Here is a 21,603-nt window from a genome sequence, read left to right as displayed (position 1 = left end):
AATATCAATCCAAAGGCTGGATACAAGGAGTAAGATTTATTTTAAACTGAGGTCTTGATTTTGGATTTCTAAGTGGCCAAAATATAGGAGGTCCCTTCTGGTCAGGATTACCGGCTGAAGAAGGATTTTTCAGGCTCTGCACGCAGAAGACATTTAAGGGCTGGCAGAGTGGACATCCTGGTGTCCAACACTGAATCCTCCCAGCTGTGGTAGCAGGAGGGAAGAGCCTCTAGTTGTTCCAGTTTTTTCTAAAGGAGAAAAGTGAAATTGCAAGGTCATGGAGCCGTTTTGGTGATGTTTTGCAGAATTACACACATTCAGGCTTGCATCCCAGTTACTGGTTCTGTGACTTTGAACAAACTGCTCAACCTCTCTGAGGTTTAGTTTTGTCGCCTCTAAAATGAGGAGACTGGCACTTTCGAGCTATGTTTGTGACAAAGACTGAAAATACTGATGTGTAGAAAGAACCCGCTTCTGTGGCTGCAAATGCTCAGTGCTGCGTGGGAGGGTGACATTTCTGTTGCTGCTGCTTTATGTGTTGTTGAGAATGTGAGGTCAGTCCAGGACCGGAACCCGACTCCACTCCACAGGGCTTCCTTCCACACCGGGCAGTTAAATATGAGAGTGGGACTGAAAATACATTTATGAGTGTGACTTAGATGAGCGGACACAGGACTCTGGGATGTGGGACGTAGAGTTGGGAAAAGTGTGGGAAGGTTTTTCAACTGGACACAGGAGACAGTGATAGGAAGAGTCCAGAAGTAGTCAAAGGTGATCCGTGGATTTAAATATTTCCAAGGGTATGAAGCAGGGTTGGTCACTACTTATTTACACACAATCTGGTGCTATAATTGTTCCAAATCATTCAGCCTATTTCATGTTTGTGTTTACTAAAACAAGCCAAGGTTTTGTGTGTGTGTGTGTGTGTGTGTGTCTGTATGTGTTGTGTGTCTCTGTGTGTGTTGGTGGGGACATTTGCAAAGTGCAACCTAATTGTTATAAATAGGCAATGCCGTTTTGCCCAAATTGTCAAAATTTTAAGAACAAAGCAAAACCCAACCACTATTTAAGATGTGAGCAGTTATGACAGGGTCGATGTAGATTTTTAACCTCTAAGCACCTCCGCATGTCAGGAAGTTAATAATATTAATTTTGTTTTAACACTCGGAGTATTTGGAACCTCCAGCATTTTTCCAATTCATCTCAACCTTCTTCTGGACAAGCTTCACATTTTCAAAATGTGCCTTTTAATCCTGAATCTAAACATCCCTAATTCATCTTTTTAGTTATGTTTGTAGGGAGACCTAAAAGACAAGACAACCTCTGACATCTCTGTGTCCCAGATCATAGAAATCACAGTTGAACACTCAAAGCCAAACTTGTGATGCATCATGGGACTTCCCTGGTGGCCCAGTGGTAAAGAATTCACTTTCCAATTCAGGGGATGTGGGTTTGACCCCTGGTCGGGGAACTACGATCCCACATACGGTGGGACAAATAAGCCCGTGCGCCTCAACTAGAGAAGAGAAAATCCGCATGCCGCAACAAGAGAGAAGCCCTCGCGCCCCAATGAAAAGCCCACACGTCGCACCAAAAGATCCCACATGCTTCAGCGAAGATCCTGTGTGTGGCAACGAAGACCCGAGTCAGCAAACAAAATACAAAAATAAATAATAAATATTAAAAAGAAAACAAACTTGTGATGCATCAGATGTACACAGCACCACCCACGTTATTAGTTTCATTGTGATTTACGAGAGACTTTAAGGGAATGTTTAGGTTAAACCATTGCACAAAAAGGAAACCATATTTCAGGACATTTTGAATAAAATATTATTTTATTTTATTTTTTAACATCTTTATTGGAGTATAATTACTTTACAATGGTGTGTTAGTTTCTGCTGTATAACAAAGTGAATCAGCTATACATATACATATGTTCCCATATCTCTTCCCTCTTGTGTCTCCCTCCCACCCTCCCTACCCCACCCCTCTAGGTGGTCACAAAGCACCCAGCTGATCTCCCTGTGCTATGCGGCTGCTTCCCACTAGCTATCTATTTTACATTTGCTAGTGTATATATGTCCATGCCACTCTCTCACTTCATCCCAACTTACCCTTCCCCCTGCCCGGGTCCTCAAGTCCATTCTCTATTAAACCATTATTTTAAAGTGAAATGTTCAGAGTAAAGGAAAACTTGACATGATGGCGTCCTGAAGAAATACTGACCATGAGTTTTACAAGGCCAGGCTATGACCGATTCTTCTTACCAAAGAGAAAAGGGGGCCGTTGAATGGGTAGACATGGTGACAATAGTGGAAGAGTCTTTCTCCCCTAAAATTAATGTTTCAAAAGCTTGAAACCCTGGCAGACACCTATGGAAGATGAGCAAATCCTTGTTAAAAGGGGAAGACATCAAGAATAATCCAGAGATGAGAAGTCTTCCTAAGACACCAGAGAAGATTGGGGGGCAGGGCAGGGGGAGCGGGAAATACTATTCTGTAAAATAGGAAGCTAGAGAACATTCTAGAAAGGAGGGAGGTTGGAACATCACTGGTGGTCCGGTGGTTAAGACTCCACACTTCCAATGCAGGAAGCATGGGTTCAATCCCTGGTCGGGGAACTAATATCTCACATGCCATGCGGCAAAAAAAAAAAAAAAAAAAAAGAGAGAGAGAGAGAGGAGGGAAGTTAATGATTAAAGAGCAAAATAAACATGAATAGCTGCTGAAGGGATTATAGGAGGCAGTCCATGTGTAACTTGAATCAGAGATAGCAAAATGCAATAAATGCTTGTAGGATAGAGTTAAGGTCACATATGGAGTTATAGAGTTCAAGCAGGGATGCAGACACAGCCTCCAGGCACCCGGGAGGATTTGTGGTGGTCAGTTTATGGGATTAAGACTGATAGACTAAGAAAGAGAAATTGTGGATAATGGAAAAGTTCTCTAGAGCCTTGTTCAAGAGCAAGAAAAAGGGGCTCAGACAGGAAAGAACGTGGCTTAACGCCTCATCGAAGCATCGAGAAGCAAACGAATGACAGAAGGTCAGGACAGGGGGCTATGATGGAGATGGGGTGTTTGCTGGTCCCAAGTTCTCACTTTCAATTCTACACACTTTCGAGCACCAACAGGGGCAGCTTTTTTGGTTGAACTTTTCATGGAAGATAAACGGGGAAAGGGGAAGTTGATTGGCAGAAGTAATAGATCATGATATCTCTAAAAGGCAGGGTAGAGAACATAAAAATTGAATGTTCGAATGTCAATGAAATGACAAACTATTCTGTTGGATCTTGCTTATAAAAAAACAAAGAAGCGCTAACATGATAAAGAGGCCTACGCTTGTTGGACATACCTTCCTTGCTCATAGCAGCAAATCCCTCCTTAATCTTTGAGGGCTGCTCCAACCTTCTCTGGGATGCCTTTCTTTCCTTGCTGGGGCCTCTCCCCACCGCACCACCGCAGCATTGTGCCCATGGTGCTGAAAACTCGGCCTCTGTGCACCGGTGCCGCATCAAATCTCAGAGACAGAGTTTTAGGTGAAGTAGAAAAGAGTAGCTTTATTGCTTTGCTAGGCAAAGGGGGACACAGCGGACTCACGCATCTCAAAACTGTGTGCCCGGACCCACGAGGATTTGGTGAGGAGTTTTATAGCAATGGTTCAAGGGCAGGGTTGCTGATAAGATTGGGGTGTGTGCCTACAACGCTGAAGTGATATGACTTCACTCTTCTACTCAAATCTAGCAATGACTCAGCAGTTAATTCAACGTAAAGAGCAGAATTTCCTACAGTAGACTGTAGGGCCCTACATGATGTGCCCCCTTCTTGAACACTTCTACTAACCTCTCGTTTGCTCACTGTGCTCCTACTTTTCTGCCCTCTTACTTCCTCAGAGGGACCAGGCATGCTCCAGGCTCAGGGTCTTTGCTTAAGTTTTTTCTTCTTCCTGAAAGCCCTTTATTATGTATCAGTCAGCTCAGAAGAACACCAAACATCAGTGGCATATAAAAACAAAGATTTATACTTTCTAATGTTCGATGTCCAGTGCTTACTCTGAGTTGTGTTATTCTCAGATCCAGTTGGAAAGATCACCCCTTATCTGAACGTTACTGATACTGTGACAAAGGAAAAGGAAATATGGGAAAAACATTCAAGAACATGGCTCCCAAGCCTTCTTCTTAGAAATGGGGACATAATTGCACTCACATTTCTTTAGTTCAAGAGAGTCATGGCCACTCCTGATGTCAATTGGTCAGAGATTTATAATCTCAAAAAGAGAGGCAAGATGTATTCGGACAAGGATGCAATCTTATCTATCACTCTCCACATATCACCTTGACCGATTCCCTCACCTTCCTCAGGTTTTGCTTAAATCTTATCTTCACAATTAGGCTCATCATTTTAATAATACAATCTGCTCTATCTTATTCTACTTGTTTATAGTACTTACACCTTCTAGTTAAACCCATTCCAGCCACTTCTCAAAAGTATCAAAAAGAAAAGTATCCTGATAATTTATAGGTCCATCCATGTTGAAAGAATGGCATTATTTCATTCTTTTTTATGGCTGAGTAATATTTAATGGCTTTTTTATGGCTGAGTAATATTCCACTATATATATATACCACACCTTCTTTATCCATTCATCTGTCAATGGACATTTAGGTTGTTTTCTTGTCTTGGCTATTGTGAATAGTGTTGCTATGAACATAGGGGTGCATGTATATTTTCAAATTATGGTTTTCTCAGGAGTGGAATTGTAGGATCATATGGTAGATCTATTTTTAGTTTTCAAGGAACCTCTATACTGTTTTCCATAGTGGCTGTATCAATTTACATTCCCACCAACATGGCAGGAGGGTTCCCTTTTCTCCACACCCTGTGAAGTAAGACAGACAGAGAAAGACAAGTATCATATGATATTGCTTATATGTGGAATATAAAAAAAAAGGTACAAATGAACCTATTTCCAAAACAGAAAGAGACTCACAGACATAGAAAACAAACTTATGGTTACTAAAGAGGACAGGGGAGGAAGAGGGATAAATTAGGAGTTTGGAATTAACATATACACACTACTATATGTAAAACAGATAATCAACATGAACCTACTGTATAGCACAGGGAACTATACTTGATATTTTGTAATAACCTATAAAGGAAAAGAATCTGAAAAGAATATGTATATATATATTTATATATAACTGAATCACTGTGCTGTACACCTGAAACTAACATGGTATTGTAAATCAACTATACTTCAATTTAAAAAAATATATTGCTTTAAAAAAAAAAAGAAAAGTATCCTGGCTCTCAGACTGAACTCAGTAAATGAATGACCTCTACGATAAGGTGAAGGGCACTCTTCCCTGTGCCACAGACCTTAGGAACTCTCCTGGGAGCAGCTTCCTCTTTCTTGCACCCCAGGCTTGCTGCAGGTGGAGCTCCATGTCTGAAGCTGTCTGCATCATGGGCACTGAGTTATGAAATCAATAGGTGTGCATTTAAATTCTTGCTCTGAAAAATCGAACAGTTATGTAACCTTGTGGGCAATATTTAATCTTTTGGAGCCTCAATTTTTTCATCTGTAAAATAGAGAGACTAATAACTTCCTGAATAAAAGATGGCGTTTCTTCAGCAAAAATAGGGGATGAGGAACAAACATGTAAAGTTGTCAAGGGGAATACAAATTCAGGAAAAGTATAAAAAAGTGAAATGAATGATGAAAAATGAAATATTATTAAAGTTATGCTTGGTTATTAAAGTTATCTATTACATTATTACAGCCATAAAAATGAGAAGAAATAGAAGTATGGTGCTATTAGATAAATCAGTAGAGGCTTTTAGTGAGACTGTTCAAATTAGGGAGGAATAAGATGCAAAAGGAAATTAGGAAATTAACATAAGGGAAGAATATATTACTTTTGTAACAGAGATTTAAGAACAATATTGGATGAATACAGTAAAAAAAAAAGAAGAAGAAATAAAAAGAAAACAAGATGAACCAAAAACAGAGACTTTCATTTATCATAAGAAACTAAAATGAGTGTTCCTTTTTTAAGAAACAAATTTCCCTGCACATTTCTTTGTAGCTGGCTTCTGCTACTATTCCGTATTGTGTACTGATGGGGACATTTTGGTGGTCCAACAGGCACACGTGTGGCAGGGATGCTGAGAGTGACTAATATACAACTGCTTTATAGTGTAATGGGATTCATCTCTAAGAAAAGAGAGACTCCCAGCAAACCAAGGTCAAGTTTTGCATTCCATTTCCTACGTAATCAGACGTTGGAAATAGAATACTCTGCTCAGAAGAAAAGAAAGTTTTGAAAAGAAAAGGGCACTTGGCGACCCAAGAAAAGGACATGGCAAAGAAGATGGCAGAGTGGAGGATAGAAGTCAACAACTTGAAAAAGAAGACCTGGATTGCTACAGAGAATGATCAAGGAACTTGATACTGTAAAAATAAAATGTATGTAAGACTTGAGGATAAGGACATTTAGAAGAGATTTGAAAGGTTTGCAGAAATAGAACTCAGAGAAAGAAGAGATGTCATGTGGGACATTCTACATAAACTGCTGGTTAAAACCAGCAGAGCCCTGAGGTAGGAGAGGGGCTGCCCCCCTTCTCCCACAACAGAAGGTGAGGTCCAGGGGAGTCATCTCTCCTCGGAGCTTCTACTGTGAACCAGGTTCTGGAGGAGGATCTTTATTCCCTTTTCACTTTAGTGTTTACAGCAAATTTGTGAGTTGGGCATCATGCGTTCTTAAGATGAGCACACTGAGTCTTGGAGAACTTGCAGAGGGTTAATCTGGTGGGACAAAGCTGGGTTTCCACTGAGAAATGTCCAACTTAGTGTCTACTTTGCTGCCTGGTCCTTGGCCACGCCCTGTCAGAGACCACAGCAAAGGCTACTGGAGCCACTGGGAATGGAAAGAAAAACTATTGGCAAATATATCCCAAGGAAAGATGCAAAGGATCTGTGAAAGGGGAGAAAATGAGAAAGACTGAGAATATTAACAATAAAGTCATGGCAAAAAAAAAAAAATACACATACATCCTCACATACAAATGAATAACAGACTAAAGAATAAAAACTTACTGTGGAAGAAGAAGAGAAATCAAAAAGTAGGCAAGTCCTGCAAAAATTTTATTGGTTTTGTTTGGTGAGGAAAGAAACACATATTAATATATTTTATAATAAATCTTGGCAGGACATTTTTTAATAATAGAAAGAGTTCAAGCCCTAAAAAATCAACATGTGCTAGGTATTTTATAATTAATAATTCAGTACATTAATAAAGAATATACAACCAAGCATCATCTCAATTTCTTCCTTATTCAATTTTCTCTTCTCAATGTCCCACAGTTAACACACTCACACCTGGACTGAATCACATGTACTTTTTTTCTCTCTCTAAATCTACCGAAAGTATCATCCTCCACAAAACTGTCTTAGGTTGTTGTTTTTTTATTGTGGTAAAAATACACATAACATGAAATCTATCCTCAGCAAAAATTTAAGTGTATAGTATTGTTACCTACATGCACATTGGTGTACAGCAAAGCTCTAGAACATTTTCAGCTTAATGACTGACACTCTACCCATTAAACAATAACACCCATTTACTTCCACCCCAGCTGCTGGCAGCCATGATTCTACTTCCTGCTTTCAAGTTTGACTACTTCAGATGCCTCACATAAGCAAAATCACACAGTGTCTGTCCTTCTGTGACTGGCTTATTTCATTTAGCATAGTTTTCTCAAGGTTCATCCATGTTGCAGCATATGACAGGATTTTCTTCTTTTTTAAGACTGAATAATATTTCGTTGTATGTATATATCACACTTTCTTTATCCATTTATCTATCTTTGGACATTTGGTTGTTTCTATGTCTTGGATATTGTGAATAATCCTGCAATGAACATGAGAGTGCAGATATCTCTTTGAGATACTGTTGAATACCTTAAGATAAATACCCAGAAGTTGTGTTGTGGGATCATGTGGTAGTTCATATTTTATTTTTTTGAGGAACCTCTATACTATTTTTCATATCAACTGCACCATTTTACATTCCTACTAACAATGTATAAAGCTTCCAATTTCTCCACATCCTTGCCGACACTGTTTTTCTTTCTTTTTTTTTTTTTTATTAATGGCCATCCTAGTAAATGTGAGATAAAAACTCATTGTGGATTTGATTTTTATTTCCCTAATGATTGGTGATGTTGAACATCTTTTTCATATATTTGTTGACCATTTGTATATCTTCTTGGGAGAAGTATCTATTCAAGTTTTTTGCCCATTTTTGAATTGGGTTGTTTGTGTTTCTATTGTTGAGTTTTAGAAATTTTCTATATATTTTGGATATTAATCCTTATCACATATATGATTTACAAATATTTTCTCCCATTCTGTGGATTGACTTTTTACTTCTTTGATAGTGTCTTTTGATGCACTAATTTTTCTAATTTTCATGAAGACCAATTAGTCTAATTTGTCTTTTGTTAATAGAGAAAGCCCATGTATTAGAGTCCATATATTCTATTGATCTAAAATGATACAGAATCCAAATATTCCATTGGTCTATATATCTGTCTTTATGCCAGTACCACACTGTTTTGATAACTGTAATTTGGTATTTAGTTTTGAGAGCAGAAATTGGGAGTCCTCTGATTTTATTCTTTTTCAGCATTGTTTTGGCTATTTGAGGTCCCTTGAGATCTCATATACATTTTAATATGGGTTTTTCTATTTCTGCAAAAACCATCATTGGGATTTTAATAAGAATTGAATTAAATTTGTAGATCTTTGGGTAGAATTGACATCTTAACAATATTAAGTCTTCCAATTCATGCACATGAGATGTCTTTCCACTTATTTATATCTTTAATTTTTTTCATAAATGTTTGTTTCCATTGCACAAGCCTCTTTCACCTCATTGGTTAAGGCAATTCCTAAGTATTTTATTCTTTTTGATGCTATTGTAAATGAGACTGTTTCCTTAACTTCCTTTTTGGACTGTTCATTTTTAGTGTATAGAAAGACAATTTATTTTTGTATGTTGATTTCATGTCTTGCAACTTGACTGAATTTGCTTATTAGTTCCAAGTTTTTCTTCTGTGGGGTCTTTAGGGTTTGCTTTCATATGAGACCATCTACAAACAGAGATAATTTTACTTCTTTCTTTCAGATTTGGATGACTTATATTCATTTTTCTTGCCTAATTTCTGTATCTAGGACTTCCAGTACTATGTTGAATAGAAGTGGTAAGGGTGGACATCTTTGCCTTGTTCCTGATCATAGAGAAAAGGCTTTCAGTTTTCGACATTAAGTATGGTTTAGCTGTGGGCTTGTTACATATGGCCTTTATTAAACTGAGGTAATTTCCTTCTATTCCTAGTTTATTGAGTGTTTTTATCATAAAAGGAAACTGAATTTGGTTGAATGATTTTTCTGTACAGTATCTGTTGAGATGATTATATGATTTCTGTTCTTCATTTTGTTAATGTGGTGTGTCACTTTTATTGATTTGCATATGTTGAACAATCCTTGCATTCCAGAGAAATCCCACTTGATCACGTTGTATGATCCTTTTTGTGTGCTATTGAATTCAGTTTGAAACTATATTGTGGAGAATTTTTGCATCTATATTCATCAGGAATATTAGCCTATATTTTTCTTGCAGTATCCTTGTCTGACTTCGGTATCAGGGTGATGCTGGCTTCATAAAATGAGTTTGGGAATGTTCCCTTCCTCTAATTTTTTGGAAGCATTTGAGAAGGATTGGCATTAATTCTTCTTTAAATATTTGGTGGAATTCATGTGTGAAGCCATCTGGTCCTGGGATTTTTGCTGTTGTTGGCAGGATTTTGATTACTGGTTCAATCTCCTTATTAACTATAGGTTAATTAAGATTTTCTGTTTCTTCATGATTCAGCTGAGTAGGTTGTATGTTTCTAGGAATTTATCCATTTCTTCTATGTTGTCCAATTTGTTGGTATATAATTGTTTATAGTAGTCTCTTAGGATCCTTTGTATTTCTGTGGTATCAGTTGTAATGATTCCTCTTTCATTTATAATTTTATGTATTTGAGTCCTTTCTCTTTTTGTCTTGGTAAGTCTAGCTAAAGATTTGTCAATTTATTTGTCTTTTCAAAAAAACAGCTTTTAGTTCAATATCAAAAAATCAAACAACCCAATCTAAAAATGGGCAGAAGACCTAAACAGACATTTCTCCAAAGAAGATATACAGATTGCCAACAAACACATGAAAGGATGCTCAACATCATTAATCATTAGAGAAATGCAAATCAAAACTACAATGAGGTATCACCTCACACCAGTCAGAATGGCCATCATCAAAAAATCTACAAACAATAAATGCTGGAGAGGGTGTGGAGAAAAGGGAACACTCTTGTACTGTTGGTGGGAATGTAAATTGATAAAGCTACTATGGAGAACAGTAAGGATGTTCCTTAAAAAAACAAAAATAGAACTACCATACGACCCAGCAATCCCACTACTGGGCATATACACAGAGAAAACCATAATTCAAAGAGAGTCATGTACCACAATGTTCACTGCAGCTCTATTTACAATAGCCAGGACATGGAAGCAACCTAAGTGTCCATTGACAGATGAAAGGGTAAAGAAGATGTGGCACATATACACAATGGAATGTTACTCAGTCATAAAAAGAAACTAAATTGAGTTATTTGTAGTGAGGTGGATGGACCTAGAGTCTGTCATACAGAGTTAAGTAAGTCAGAAAGACGAAAACAAATACTGTATGCTAACACAAATATATGGAATCTAAAAAAAAAGAAAAAAGGTTCTGCAGAACCTAGGGGCAGGACAGGAATAAAGATGCAGATGTAGAGAATGGACTTGAGGACATGGGGAAGGGGAAGTGTAAGCTGGGACGAAGTGAGAGAGTGGCATGGACATATATACACTACCAAATATAAAATAGCTAGTGGGAAGCAGCCACATAGCACAGGGTGATCAGCTTGGTGCTTTGTGACCACCTAGAGCAGTGGGATAGGGAGGGTGGGAGGGAGACGTGGAGGGAGGAGATATAGGGATATATATATATATATATATATATATATATATATATATATATATACACACACACATATATCTGATTCAGTTTGTTATAAAGCAGAAACTAACCATTGTAAAGCAATTATACTTCAATAAAGATGTTAAAAAAGTAAACAAAATATAAAAAATTAATAAAGTTTAAAATAAAAATAAAGCAGATCTAATTTTACAAAAAACAGCTTTTAGTTTTGTTGGTCTTTTCTGTTGTTTTTTATTCTCTATTTCATTTATTTCTGCTTTGATCTTTGTTATTTCCTTCCTTCTGCTAATTTTGGGCTTAGTTTGTTCTTTTTATAGTTCCTTGAGATGTAAAGTTAGGTTGTTTATTTGAAATCTTTCTCTTTTTTAAAAAATGTAAGCATTTATTTCTGTAAACTTCCCTCTTAAGACTTCTTTTGCTGCATCTTATAAGTTTTGGTATCTTGTGTTTCCATTTTCATTTATTTCAAGGTATTTTTAAATTTCCCTTTTGATTTCTTCTTTGAACCATTGGATGTTCAGGAGTGTGTTGTTTAATTTCCACATATTTGTGAATTTTCCAGATTTTCTTCTGCTCTTGATTTCTAGTTTCATTCTGTTGTGGTCAGAAAGGATAGTTGGTATGATTTCAGTCTTACATATTTTAGGGCTTGTTTTGTGACCTAACATGTGATCTATCCTAGAGAATGTTTTATGTGCACTTGAGAAGAATGTGCATTCTACCGCTATTGGGTGGAATGTCCTGTATATGTTAGGTCCATTTGATCTATAGTGTTGCTCAAGTTCTCTGTTTCCTTATTGATCTTCTTTTTGGATGTTCTGTGCATTATTGAAAATGGGGTATTGAAATTTCCTGTTAATTTTTGTTGCTGTCCATTTCCCCCTTCAATTCCATTAATGTTTGCTTCATATATTTGGGTGCTTTGATCATGGGTGCATATGTATTTATATTTGTTACATATTCCTGATGAATTTACTCTTTTATCATTATATAATGTTTTTCTTTGTTTCTTGTGATCATTTTTGACCTAAAGTCTATTTTGTCTGATATAAGTATGGCCACCTCTGCTCTCTTTTGGTTACTATTTGCACGGAATATGTTTTTTCCTTACTTTTATTCTCAGCCTGTGTGTGTCCTTTTGTCTAAAGTGAATCTCTTGCAGACAGTGCAGCATCAGAATCACCAAGTGTGCCTGTTAAACAAGCAGATTCTTGGATTTCGTCCCAGACCTACTGAATTAAACTCTCTATGATGGTATTGCCATATTCACATTTTTAAGAAGATAAATTTAAAACCCAGTATTCCCATTTCTTCCTGGAATTTAAGATTAGCTGTGTCCACCAGAAGGAGTTTTGTGGATTATCTGGGAAATTGTGTACTGTAACTAATTTAAGATTGGAGTTTGTTATTTAAACCTTCCCATTGCCTTATTAGAGGTTGGATTCCGGTAGCTGGATGATTCTTTGTTTGCCAAGCAAAGTGACGGATGTGGGAATATCCATTTTGGAGATAGAAGCTGATGCTGGATTTAGTTATTCTTTTTTCCCCCCAGGGGTTATATAAGGGAGTGTGCAGGGAAAGAGAGAAAGGAAGACAATGTAAGAAAGAAAACTTCACGAGGAAAGAGACTAGGTGGCTGGTTTCCATGTTTTTGAGGTTGGCGAAGCATGACTGCTTGAAAGAATGGCTGGAGAGACCTTGGGGGAGAGACAGGAGCAAAAGAAAATTTTCAAGTGAAATGCTACACGCTAGGGCATGAACAATCCCTTTGACCCCATCAATGTTCAGGAAAAGTATAAAACCCGTAATATGCTTGGAGAGAAGAGCTTGGAGAGATGAGCTCTCTTGAGAAAGCCTATGATGGCATGAGATTGACTCCAGGTCATCGCGACTCAGAATAGAGTGCACTTGCCTGCATGAACAGCTGTACATCCTGCACAATGATGAGTGTAGAGTAGCTCCTAGGATATTTCACACACCCACCAATCGTCCCAGATCTCCAGGCCCTCTATACTGTTTTGTGTTGTTATTGGATGGGAGGAGAAGGAGGCAATGGTGGGGGCTGGATGATATAAGCAGATTGAGATGGAGAGAGCTGGACAAAATCTGAGAGTCAAGATTCTGGTGGGGAGAATGGGTGTCAGTAGTGGCAGGTAGATGTAGAGAAATGTAGAACTCAACAGGATTTCAGGTATGTTATTTTGATTTAACCTCGGTTTCTGCATAGGATGACAACTGTGAGAATGAAAGAGGGAGCTCTCAGTAGTCTACCAGGAAAACAGGTATAAACTGAGTCTGTGTGTCTGGCAGGACTAGCCAGGATATGTGCTCAGTCTCCTTCTGCAGGACTGTTAACATCTGGGTCTCCCCTTTGTCCTCAGAGGACTGTTTCTTCTCAGTGTCCACAGTCTTTTTTTCCCTTGAATTCTCCTTAAGTTTCTTTTTTTTTTTTTAAGAACTCTATCATGTTTTCTTTTCATATCCATTGAGTTCTCAGGTCAGTTCTACCTCTTTATTGTCTCTCTTTCTATCCTCTTGTCCCTTTTCCTGCTATAGATAAGGACCTACTTATCACCCACTTGGATTCCAACAATAGCCTCCTAACAGATGCCTTGGTGTCCAGTCTGATCCCCCTTTCTAATCCACTGGAGGCACTCTGATCAATATATGTGCAGTTCTCGTTATTTCACTTTACTGCTTACAGCTGCTCAATGGCTCCTGATCCATTTCAGGTAAAGAACAAACTTCTTAGCATGGCCTCGAAGCCCCTTCCTAAGCCACCGTTCTAGCCTCTCCAACAGCAATTTAAGCCTTCTCCTAAATGCAATTCTCTAGCTTTCTACATCTCCTTGTCTTTGTGGGTACTCTTTTTCTAGCAGAAAAACAGATTCTAAGAAATATTCTAAGTTCTAATTCTGTGAAATTCCTGTTGAAGTGTTCATGAGTATCTATTATCATATCATAATAAGAACAATTGATTACTATGAACTTTAAATTTATTAATTAATCATTAACCAATCCAGGGCCAAACACTGAGTTAGGCCTTAGGAGATGAAGATTAGTAAGACATAGCTTTTGACCTGGAGGAATCACAGTTAGGGGATGGGGAGAGACCAATAGACTACGTCCTACAACATGGGAAGTGTTATGATAGAGCTATAAAATCACCAATGTGGTAATGGCCACCTTTCCTAGGGGAGTTGAGTAAGACTTCACAAATGAAACAAACCTTTAACCCTAGTGAAACCGAGCTGGACCCTGTGGAGCTCCTGGGCATGGAAGCCTTTCTGTACCCCATTTTCTTGCTTGTAGGGAACCGACCCCAGATTCCACGACCTTCCCTGAGTTCCAAAGGGCATATTGGAAGAGTTGCTAATCAGGGAAGGGAGGGGATGCAAAGACAAGGGAGTAGCAGCCAAGAAACCACCTGAGGTTACATTAAAGGAACCAGAGAAGACCATCAAGAAGATTACCTGAGACCAGATTAAAGGAATGAAGGCCCTGCATACACCCTAATCTTATCAGCAACCCCACCCTTGAATTATTGCTATAAAACTCCTCATCAAGTCCTCCCAGTTGGGACACATAGTTTTTCAGGGCAGGAGCCCACTGAGTCCCCCTTCACCTGGCAAAGCAATAAAGCTATTCTTTCCTCCTTCACCCAAAACTCTGTCTCTGAGATTCTATTCGGCACGGGTGCACAGAGGCCAAGTTTTCGGCATCACTGCCTTGAAAAACCAGTAGAATTTGTCAGATAGAGAAAGAAACTCTAGGCAAAGAGAATGGCAAGTTATTATAATAACTGGCCTTAATATTTTTCATTTGCTAATATTGCTGCTAAGACTGTTGTTTTGACTGTCTCACCATTAGCAAGGTCTTAACTTGAATGAAAGAGAGAGGTGTAGGTTACTATCGATGCAATTACTCATTTCACAGCTGGGGCGGTGAGTGGTATTGTGTTGGTGTATATATATTGCCTGAGGGTTTCTCTTTCCCTTCTGTGTGATCACAGATGATTTTAAAACTTCTTTCACGAATGGTGGGCTATCCAATGTTCGATCAGCAAAATCACAGCTCTTTCAAACTTTACTGACTCTGATAGGGTCAGTGTGGGAAACCTCTTGCCTCTTGTGTAGACTGAATGTACATCACATTTGGTGCTGGTGGTTTTATTTGGGGTATTTGGGCATATTTACACTTTTGCTTAGGAAAGCGTCTTTCTGAACTGTGACTACAAACTGTGAATTCACTAGGAAACAGGTCTTTAGAATATTGGCAAGGTTCTCATATTCACTGTAAGCTCTATTTAAATATCTCTGGGGTTGGTCTGTGGAACACATATGTTCTTATTAATTGATTACACATTAATAAAAATGATAACAAGTTAACACTTGTGGATGCTTTTTCAGTGGAAGTGCTAGCATGATAAAACAGGCTCCATTAAACTTCTGTTCTACTGGATTCTACAGTCACCGAAGATAAACAGCTTACTCTAAAAATGAGATAATTTCATAATAGTCTATTTAAGCTGGCTGCAGAAGTAAATTACAATGGTTTTCTGCCATTCCCCACCTCACCACCCCATACCACAATCATTCTGTCCTTCAATCAGTTGATTTGGCTTAGTTCTTTTTCTACTATAATAATAATAATAATAATGATAATTATTATTATAAACTCTTATATATCACACATAATGTGCCAGGTAACATGCTGAGCATTTTCTGGGTATCTAGTTATTTAATATTTACAAGAACTCTCTGTGGTAACACCATTACTCTTTTGTTCGAGGAATGAGGGAGCTAAAACACAGAGAGGTTAGTAACATGCTCAAGGTCAGAATCAGTAACTGCTGGTGTTGGGATATGAGTCCACACAGTCTAGCTGCAGGCAAGCTGCCCTTTAATACTGTGCTACACAATCTCTCTAGCCACAGTCATAGTCAATATGCTTCTCTTCACAGTGTCATAGCAGGAGTTTAATTGACTTGAGGACATAGGGGACCCCATGCCATCCAAGTACCCCCTCTTACACTGGAAGTGAGCACTTGGGTGACTGGAGGTGGGAGGAGTAAGAACATGGACTTGTCAATTACCGTAATGGCCCTGGATATATTTCCCATCTCCAATGTGTGATTTAATGGCATTCAGTAACCTTGGTTGAATAAATGAATGAGGGGATGAATGATTACTATTGCACAGGATGTAAGATCTCCATTATGTCATTGGCAAGAACCTCCTTCAGGCACTCTGTGAAGTGAGTGAAGAAATTCCCTACACCAGTAACTCCCTGCAATGCCAGGATCCCACCATCCTGGGAGGATGGAGATGGGAGAATGGGAAACAGGACAACCAGCTAGAAACAGCAGCAATTGTGTTCCCTCTCGCTGATAAAATAGAGACATAACATTTTCCATGACCTCTAGATTCCTGCCTTTAGGGAATTCTCAGGCCGTCCAGTGGTTAGGACTCGTCACTTTCACTGCCATGCCTCGGGTTCAATCCCTGGTGGGGGAACTAAGATCCCACAAGCCACATGGCGTGGCAAAAAAAAAAAAAAAAAAGAATATATTCTTATTTTTAGTGCTTTTCTTTCAGTGACCTTGTTTTCTTTAGGTCTAGGGCTACAATAACCATTTTGAGGAGAATTTTCCCAGTGCAACTTTTGAGCTGAAGGAAGCAGGACAAGAGAGCTGATCTCAGGTCTTTGTTGATGAATCTAGAGGTGGAACGAGACCATCTGCCCACCCTCTGCCCACTCCTGAATCCCGCTATCACCAGAGAAAAGCACATGACTGACGTCATCTCATTTTAAAAGGATGGCAACGTACTATATCTGATTTTGACACTCAACGCTGTTGGCAATCCTATTACAATTCCCTAGCATAGCCATCTTCATACTTTCTAAAATGATCAATTCCCCCCTTGTTTTGTCTTGCTAAGTCTCCTAAAATTTCTCATTCAGCCAATCATTTTCCTCCTATTTATTAAAACAAACAACAGCAGCGGCAGTAAATCAGACAGGAACTTTCTCATCTTCCTAGCACTAAATCTACCCACCCATTTGTATGTCAGTCCCACTGCCATATTCCTGTTCATGCAAGAGTCCCTACTTTTATCTAAGACCAACTTTTCTGCCTTAATCAGAATCCTATTCTTCTTGCCCTCTCAGGGACTTGGCTTCTGCCATAGTTTTCTTCTATTCTGCATCACAATCTTTTCCTCTTCAGTGGAATTTCAGTCAGTGTATGAATATGCTCTAACGTGTCCTGTCCCAAACAAAGAACACAAGTTTGATACACACTGAAACCAAGCAGGACCCTGTGGGGCTCTTGGGCATGGAAGCCTGTCTGTGTCCCCTGTTTCTTGTTTGTAGGAAATAGGCTTCAACCTCCATGACCTGCCCCAAATTCCAAAGGGCAGGTTCAAACAGTTGCTAATCAGGGAAGGGAGGGGATGCAGAGACAGGTGTAGCAGCCAAAAAACATTAGTGCAGCCTTGGGGCAGGGTCCTGATTCCACCTCAAGGGATATGCATAACAATATCTTTGAGCTCTTCTGCAAAACTAAAACCCCCAACAAATGGAAGATATTAACTACTTAATGAAGCATTCTTTATTCCAGAGAGAAGATCACAGTTTGATAACTTTGAGAACCACAGAAGCTCATCAAGAGACAGCCTGGGGCCAGATTAAAGAAATGTAGGCCCTACACACACCCTGATCCTTATCAGCAGCCCCAACTTTGAACCATCGTTATAAAACCCCTCACCAAATCCCCCCAGGTTGGGACACACAGTGTTTGAGGGCACAAGCCTTCTGTGTGCCCCTTTTCCTGACAAAGCAATAAAGCTATTCTTTCCTGCTTTACCCAAAACTCTGTCTCCGAGATTTGATTAGGCACCAGTGCATAGATGTGAGTTTCCCTCAGGCAGCATTTCCATGTCTCTGGTGGTGTTTGCAGTCTTAGGGTTATCTGGAGCTGGTATCTCTCCCTTCCTCACCACACATTCTCCCCTTAAATTCCTCCTCCTCATGCCTGAATCTAACAGTTCCACCTCTGTATTATTGCACTGGAACTCCCAGCAGCGTTCAAGACAAGTGATTACCCTCTCCTTTTTAAAAGCAATACCGAATGGGTCTATCTGTTAGCTAGTGCTTCCCAAAGCATCACACCAAAACTCAGTGGCTTAAAATAACAATTTACTGTTGCTCGTGAGTCTATGGGTCTTCTGGGCAGTTTATATGGTCTCTTCTTTTCTCACTCAAGTGTGATGGTCAAGTGCAGGTAATGTGGTTCTGCTGATCTAGGCTAGGTTCTTACATGCTGTGGGTTGGCTGGTTCTAGGATGGCCTCTGCTGCAAATTTCAACACTGGCAGCTTTGCATACTCTGGCCAGCTCTATTCTAGCTCAGTCCCTCTGTAAGGTAATAAGCCTGATTTACTGGTGGCAATTTTTGATTCTGTGTGTGTCTGTGTGCTAATATAGAGGAAAAGAATCTGAAATATTTTTATCCCTCTACATTTCTGTGAATGGCATGGTTTTGTTTTCAGATACAACGGAAATGAGTAAGAACTTAATGGAGTCATTTTTCATGTTGCAAAGGAGCAAAACAAAAATAAAGGAGGATTCAAAGCATCCTTAGGTTATTCCATTTCTGTGTGAAGACCTGTGGGAACAGAAAAAGCAGTTTAGGATAAGTGCATGTGCAAAAAGGTCAACTTTTTTGTGACTGAGAAAGCTATCAGAGATAATCGAGTTATCTCTGAAATATGTAAAGCCTTCTTCATATGTAAATAAAGTAAACCCTGGTGGCTCTACCTTCTGTGAGAGCGTAAGAGTTCTTGAACAATGACTCATGCAGTTAGGCAAAGACATGAAACCATATTTGAATGTAAAACTATGTGAGTTACAGAGAATCTAGGAAGCTGAGTATCAGTACACTACTGCCAATATAGCATGTAGGGTAGATATGGGGTCAAGGAAAAGTTAACAAATACTACAGAGGTAGATGAGAAAATGCCAAGTAGTGGGTACTGCTCTTTGAAATTGGTTTGATTTGATTGGTGGAATTAAATGTTGAAGCCCTATAGGGATCATTTAATTCAACACCATTTTGTCTATTAAGCCATTAGAAAAGAATCTGAAGCCCAACAGGACATAGAGAGGACATAGACAGGACATAGAGAGCTTGGGGCACAGCCAGGACCAGACTCACCCAATCTTCATCCTTGTCTTCTGGCTGTGGGCGCTACTTTACTGCTGAGAAAACTCTTGTACTGATTTTAGTGTGTTTCCGTCGTGCTTAAGGCTTAAAAAATTATCCTATCTCGTCTGCAGGAATTTATTAACTTGGGTGTTCTGGACACTCTATGAGCTTTTTACATCCAGAAAATTGACATCTTGATGGTTTTCATGGGACAGGGTATTTAAGATATTTTTTGTGAGATTAGATATTCAAGGCAAATCACAAGTCTGTGTTTTTCAAAGTGATCTTTTCACACGAATGACTTTTCAAATACGCTGTTTTACTCATTGTTTTACATGTCTTGATCTGTAGGATAGAGTAATTGAATTCTCCAAATCTGTGTTGAGCTGGAACTCCTCCATGGCTACTCTCATTTTATGGAGGTAACTTTACTTGATGCCTTCACCTCCTCCTCCAATCTTCTCCTCCCCCTGAAAAAATGAGGGGCAGTGTCCTAGGAAAGGTTGATACCTTTCCTAATTAATTGGGGAATCAGTTGTCTTTCCGGTAAATGGAGAAATCTACCACATGAAACCAGTAAGCTAAACTGTTTGGTTTTCTTGGCCCCCAAAGTTGGGAAAACAAATGGAATTCAAATTTTCTTCTATTAACCTAATGTGAATGTATGATTGAATATTTCTGAGATCTAAAACTATGGTAAAATTTTAACTTTGTCTGTTAAAAGGAAACAGTGATGCTAGTAATCTAAAACAATGATCAGTTAGAATCATTACAGTTTGTATTTGGAATTGAGTATACAAATAATTTGGTAACAATGAAAATTTCCTAATTAAATTTTGTTTGCAGTGGAATTAAAATTTGTCTGTATATATTCTTGGAAGATCAGAGTACCTAGGATTCTTAATGATATAAATGTAGAAACTTTTCAGAGAGGCAGCAGGGTCAGTACTGAAGCCTGGGGACATTGGAGTCCTATTTCCAGATTGAAGCCCCAAATTGTCAGAGTCTCTCAAGCAACTCTAGGCAAGTTTCCTAATCTCTGTTTCCCATTTTGTAAAATGGGGATGCTAATACTACCCACCACAATGGGATCAAGATAATCTATACGTTGCACTTGAAGTACCTGGTACTTAACAAGAAATTAGCTGTGACTCTCTAGGCAGTTGGGCTAATCACACACTGTTTTAGTCCGTTCGAGTTGGTGGGGGGGGGGGGGCTCCTGTAACAAAGTAGCACAGACTGGGTGGCTCATAAATAACAGAAACTTGTTTTTCATAGTCCTAGAGGCTAGAAGTCTGAGATGAAGGTGCCAATGTGGTCAGGTTTTGATGCAGGCCCTCTTCCAAGCACGGGCAGAGGGCTTATTGGATCCTAACCTGGCAGAAAGAGGGTGAGCGCCCTCTGGCCTCCTTCAATAGGGCACTAATGAATCCCATTCACAAGGGTGCCACCCTCATGACTTAATTATCTCCCAAAGGCCCTACTTCCAAATGCCATGACATTGGGGATTAGATTTCAGCCTATGATTTTGGGGCAATACAAACATTCAGGTTATAACACATACTAACCTACTATTTCTCCTGGGAGGTTTTGTTGTTGTTATTTTGGGTTTTTTTGTTTGTTTGGTTTTGGTTTTTTTAGCCTAAACATGTATGCTAGCAACTCATTTAATTGTCATTTAAATTTTTTTAACATTTCTGCTAGAAAGAGAAGAATATTTGTTTTGTTCAGGTTAGGCAGAGAGGATGGTTATATAACCCAATACTCTTTAAGTACCTATGTATCTATCTGTCTATCTATCATCTCTCTTTCTATCTATGAAGTTCTTATTCTTCTTTGAACTAGTGATACCATCTTACTGGTTTCCTCATTGATTATTGAATTAAATAAAATCCTTAACATATATTCATTTTATATCTGGATCAGAGTCATGATTCTATCTCCCTTAAAAATGATCTTTTAACAACTGCAACTAAGAACACATTTTCTATACTGATAAAAAGGAGAGGAAGTTAAAAAAAAAACCTACACCCACTAAAAAATGGTCAAGTCCATTTTTTTCTTCAAGTGTCAAAAAATATGTTGCCCTGCATTCCTGACTTACTCCGACTTAAAAGACAAGGTCATAGCTATTACCAGGAAAGCTGTAACAACTTTTTTGTTGGTTTGCTTTTAAATTCAGTATTCACGTATGAATTATGTCACATTATAATCTGTAGATGTCTAGTAAATATAAGATGTACAGTTCAAATCTCTTAATATAAACATGAAACCATAAGCAACCAGGGGGCATGCAGACACCGTTT

Source organism: Stenella coeruleoalba, assembly GCF_951394435.1.
Source record: "Stenella coeruleoalba genome assembly, chromosome: 1".
Classification (NCBI taxonomy): Eukaryota; Metazoa; Chordata; class Mammalia; order Artiodactyla; family Delphinidae; genus Stenella; species Stenella coeruleoalba.
This window is presented reverse-complemented; position numbering follows the sequence as displayed.